A 6,072-nucleotide genomic window follows, 5' to 3' on the forward strand; every position below is an offset into this window, starting at 1 on the left:
GGTCCTCCACCTTGCCTTTGACAGTTGAGTGCTGCCACTTGGACCCTGCCACCTCAGGATCCAGTTATTCCCATTGCATTTAACTTTTCCAATTGAGTGACTGAGGTCCCTACTGTAGGATTGGGTGTACAGAGAAGAACAATCACAGAGCTCTTCACGGATTCAGATGGTCCCCTCACAAATCTATTTTGCCAGGTACTGATGAAGAGTATGTCCTCTGGACCCTCTCAGTTGGGATCAGTAGGTGTAACGTGACTAATCCACTCTAGCATTCCAGTCTCCCTAAGCCTTTGGATCTCTTCCTCTTCATTAAACCAAGGGAGATGAGACATTCCAACTCACTCACAGTAGGCCACCTTTTGATCTGTGTTTAAACTAACCAAGCAAATCGACTATTAGTACCTTTTTAACCACCCAGATGCAACAATAAATTCAGAATCTCTGCTTAGCAGGACCATATCAACAAATTGAGCCTGATCCAACTTTACATTCCTTCCACCATTATCCCACACCCTAAAGATCCATTTCCATACCTGTTCTCTAGATTTCTGCTTATATAAATTAGAAAACTAATAGAAATGTTGCTTTATTGCCCAGGCTAAAATGCAGTCTAAAAATGGGTATTGAAAGCCTCTTTTATACCAATAATTGTGCTTCATAGTAGAGACAGGAAAAAATGAGGGAAGAAAATAACAAACAAGCAGCCAACCAATATTTCATTTAAACCTGTAAGTAGGTGCGATGTGGTGCTGATAAGAGTGTATATTTTGTGTATTTAAAGTGGAGAGTTCTATAAATGTTTATTAAGTTTACTTGTTCCGGATCTGAGTTCAGGTCCTGGATATCCTTGTTAATTTTCTGTCTCGTTGAGGCAAAATATTTTCAAGTGTAATAGAACCTATCTTTCTCTAAAAGAATATTATGAAGGATCTCTGGTTTAAAATGGCTGACTGAAAACATGCATGCATTTTTACTTCATGTAAATTAACCATAATTCATGTAAAGTAACCATAAGTGTGTATGTGTGCGTGCGCGTGTAAGACACTGTCACTAGAAGAGGAATATCAACTCATTTTGTAAGGTGGAATATTAAAAAAAAATGCATGGAACAGTAGAATGTATTAGAAGAGGGAAAAATCAACAAGAAGAAAGCCATTTGTATCACTAAACCCCCAACATATTATTCAGTGAGAAATATTAAATATATCCAAAGATAGTAGTGAGTAGTGGTTGAAAGCAGGAGAATCAGTTGAAATTCTAAGTAGCAATTAGATGCCCAAATCCCCTTTACCAATTTTCATTTTGGATAATCTGGTGAATACTCCTCTACCCAGCAGGAAGCAAATGGTTTACTTTCTGGAGAAACCAGCAGGAGGCAAAGAAGCTCCATGTTTGAGGCACCAAGACAAAAAGAGGGACTTAAATGACAGCACAGCCTTCTAAATGCTGTCATTGAGACTTAGAATTTCCCCCCAAGTTCCTTCCTTTCCCTTTCACTTGAGTAAAAAAGATTTCTGAATTTTTCTCTAAGAAATTAACCAAGAAAAAGCATCTATCAACACTGGCATTTAGGCATAATCCTAATTACCTGCCTCTTTATTCAGAAGCGATACCTCTTATTATGTAAGCTCTGTCCTTATCCACAGAACTTATCACCACTTTGTAAAGCACTGTTCATACACATAAATTTGGATCCAAGACCCAAATTTAGCTTGAGTAGTATATTATCATAAAGAGTCCAATACAAACAAAACCATGAACTGAGAAGAAATTATGAAAATGTAGGCAACAATAGATGATGTCAATAAAGCCTGTAAGAACCTCTGTAGAGTTGAGAATAGACATGACATTTATGAAATAAGATCAAATTTTCATCAAATGGAAATATCCTAAGCATAAGAATTAACTTTTAGAAATTAAAACAATTAAATCATGAATGATAAATTTGTAAAAGCTTTTATAATCTTGGGTAAATATATAAAGTGTTAATATATAAGAAAAAATAAGGCAAAATAGGATTCATCTAGGTGGTCTAAGGTCTGACTCATAGTACTTCCAGAAATATGTAAGAGAAAATACTTGGGTAACAATTAGCAAAGAATGATACAAAGCTTTGTCCAAGGTTAATGACATGAGTTTCCAACCTGAAAGAACTCAGATAATATGAGCAAAATCAATAATAAAGGAGGAAGGTAAACATCAAATGCAGATGTCAAGAATAAAGACACAATGCTAAAGGTGAAGAGTAAAAGCGAAGGTATCAGCCAAAACCACCACTACCACCAAAACAGCAGCAAAAGCAGAATCTCTTCATAAAAAATCAGTAGGTGATTTCTCAAGAGTAATATAGATATCTAAAGAAAATAGAATTTTGCCCTTAAATTGTGAAAGAAAAACATTAACAACTAGAATTGTATATCTCTTCAAGATGTAAAATTAAAAGTGTTTGACAACATAAGAGAGACATTTATAGACATTCAAAGTTTAAATAATTTCTTTCTGTACATACACTCCACCATCAAAAGGTGGGGAAGATTTAGGATCTGACTTATTCTATAGTAAGAAATGAATGACTAACTTCAGCTAATGTTTAAAAAAGAAAAATCGAGACATAATATCACCTTATTTTTTAGAATTCTTGACATTAATATTAAAAGAAAAATGTGAGGAAGTGCAAAGTGGTTATACATTTAAATCCAGTGTGGAATTTGTCACATTTTTTATTGATCAATACTCAGCTCCTTTTATCACCAATCACTTGTCCTTATCTTTATTTGATATCTGAAAAATGTAACCACTCACAGGGCATTCTGAATTGCTTTCCTTTTTCTTCAAGCATCTTTCTTCTTACTCTTTATACAAAGCCTGGGAAATGGAAGAAACTGCCCAGTCCAAAAACTGACAGGGAATCAAGAAAATATTACTAAAGCTATAGAAAACCTCACATAAAATTTTAACAAGATTGAACATACAGTACACCTGTTTATACTTAACAGGTGAAACGTGCTATCATAATAGAATAATGTAATATGTAGATTTCTGTGCTCTTCAGGTTGGAGATTCAATCCAACTCCTGTTTTAATTTAGGTGCACTTAGATTCTGGCTTAGAAATGGACATGAGCTCTCAATATTGCTATTTATGGTGTTCATGTTGAGATGTTTAGAGATGAGTTCTGCAAAGTCAGAATGCTATTGCACATGTGCTGCCTTACTAAAAAGATTAAATACATTTAAAAACACAATCATCCAGAAAAGGCATAGGAAAATCTGATGTTCCTAGACATTTAAATGACCACCATAAGAAACATAATACATAATGATGACTCCTCAATCAGCATTTTGGACCTGGATTGATCATCTCCACAGGTGATGATATATTCTCCAGTTCAGCATGACAAATGATCAGGGCTGAGTTTTTGATCTGAGAAATTTTTGCTCAGGAGGACAAGAATAAAACTGTAAACCCTCACTGCAATATTTATTTTAAGACAGTGATAAAACCAATTTATCTAACCAAATTGTTTGCTATCTGAGCAATTAAGTATTAATCTAACAATTTTCTTACCAAGAATTACTTCAAGGCTTCTGTCTTAAGTCAGACAATCCTAAATGATTATGACAGAAAATTATCCAATATCAATAAGAAGTCCCCTTAAAAGACAACTGAAGCTCAGACTCAACAACCATGTAAACACTCATTCATAATTTACCCTTTTTAAGACTCTTTCAAAGTAGCATTCTCTCTTACTGTGGTGCTTTTAATGAACTTTGCATTGTCAACAGATAGTACTCTGGTTTTTTGGGGGAATTGATAATCAGCAGGGATTTCTTTCATCAACTTACCAGGCTGGTTAAAATGTCAAAGCCCAAATATGCCTGAGATGCAAGCCATAAATGTACTTTTTTCTAATACATAGCTTTTGATTCATTGAGAGCAATGGTAGAGTGATGATGCTTTCACTTTGCTTATAAAAAAAGAAACTGATTTGACCTGTTTACATTGGGTCTTAGTTTTAAAGTTCCTCATCTTCAGTGTGCTTGAAAATGCTTTTCTTCAAGAATATGGGGGTGATTACTCATTCCTTGTCCAATAATCCCTGTGATTATTTCCTGTGTTTATTACTGTAGCTCAGCCACCAGGAAGACTTTTGTTTTATTCATGTCTTTGGAAATCCTGAATAGTACCTGTGATCTCACTGTACACCATATTTGTTAAATTAATGAAAATATCAACTAATTAATGATTTTTAACTTTGTATTCACTTCTGATCCCCATGGATTCTATTTCTTTCACAGGTTAATATCTCCCTATAAAAACTATGTATTATATTTTATTTGCTATTTCTGGGTATTTGTAGCCTGAGGGTTCCTGTTCTGATTTTATTAGTCTTCTCATGTTATTTACCAGTATCTCATTCATTGCACCTAGTGAAAAAGTGGGAAAGAGGAAGGAGAGAAAAATCTAAAAGACTAATTTAAACCTGAATGAACTGTTTAGATTTCTGAACAGTACTAAATTTCAGCCTTGATTTTATTAATTTTAGATACTCTGTTTGCCCTCCAAAAGGTGGTAGTGCTTATGAAGGAGATAAAATCAGCTATAGAGAAGTAAGAGTTGCATTTCTTTTTTAACATTAACTTTATTAAAGCATAACTGATGAGTAAAGTTGTATATATAGAAAGTTGTATAAAGAAGAAATTAATTTGCCTTGCTACTTAAAGTTAGGTCCAAAGCCCACAGCCATGAGCTCCTTAAAAATATAGAAACCCAGGCCCCATCCCAGATCTATGAAACCCAAATTTGCGTTTCAACAAAATTTAGCATTGTGATTCACTTGCACATTACATTTTGAAAGACATTTTTCAGTGTTACAAAGTTAGTGTGGTGTGTGCCTGGGATGTGGACCTAAAATATTCTGACTCTTTGCCCTCTTCCTTTTCTATCTTACTTCACCAGTCACCTTTGTAGATAATCTGACAGATATTCTTTTATTTAACCCCTTCACTATTAGGGAAGCAGAATTTCTCGCCAGAAAACAAGTCTCATTTTTGACAAGCTACAATAATTGTTATTTTATGGAAGAGAAAATCAACTTTTTATGACTTCTCATTTTTTATTGCTTATTCTAGAGAGGAAAAAATAAATTTAATCATTTTCATATGACTATCCTGTAAATATTTGAAGACAGTTTTCATATTGTGATTTATTTTATCCTGATAGCCAATTTCTTCATTCTCAGTGGTTTTAATATATATATATATATATATATATATATATATATATATATACATATATATATAAAATTGCAGCCTTTCCTCACATTCTTTCTACCTTTGCTGTTGAGTAAGGTCAAAATGTCTTTCATTTAGTAATTCATTCAAGATACTTTTACTGAGAATCTATTTTGTGCCTGTGCTAGATGGTAGAGATAGAATAAGGAGTAAGATCTGCATGTCCCTGCCTTCATGAACATTGGGAGCTGAACCTAATAAACTAGACTGAGACCTTAGCTCCATACTATTATTTCTCTTGCTCTGGCTCTTATATTTGTGTTAATGAAGACAGACTTTGTTTATGTGGGAAGGTGGGGAATAGGGGAGCACTTTGTGACAATCAGCTAGATCTCTCTCCATCATTGAGTTCTGAGAGTATTTGTTGACATTTTCAAGACTACTAGTCTATGAAAATGAATAACTAAAATCTGTACATGCAATAATAGTGTATTGTAAACAATATTTACAATTAAAAATACTATATATAATATCATTTAAATTCACAGAACAGTGAAGCGTGGCATAAGGAAAACATGGAAGATAAACTCCATAGAAATTGATGTACAGAAAACAATAAATAATCTGAACACTTAGAATTCCTTATTACTGATGCTATGTTCTCAATCCTAATTTAAGCCTATTTCTCCCTCTTCTAGGCTATCATTTTTGAAAGAATAAGGCAAGTGATTATTGTTTATTTTCTCCATTCTTGAAGTTTCGTTTGTTTTTATTTAGTTATTTTTTGTTTTACTCATAATATTTAAATTAGTAATATACTCAATTTGAATGCAGGTAAA

Source organism: Sapajus apella, unplaced genomic scaffold, assembly GCF_009761245.1.
Source record: "Sapajus apella isolate SASKATOON/1434 unplaced genomic scaffold, GSC_monkey_1.0 scaffold78, whole genome shotgun sequence".
Taxonomy (NCBI): Eukaryota; Metazoa; Chordata; class Mammalia; order Primates; family Cebidae; genus Sapajus; species Sapajus apella.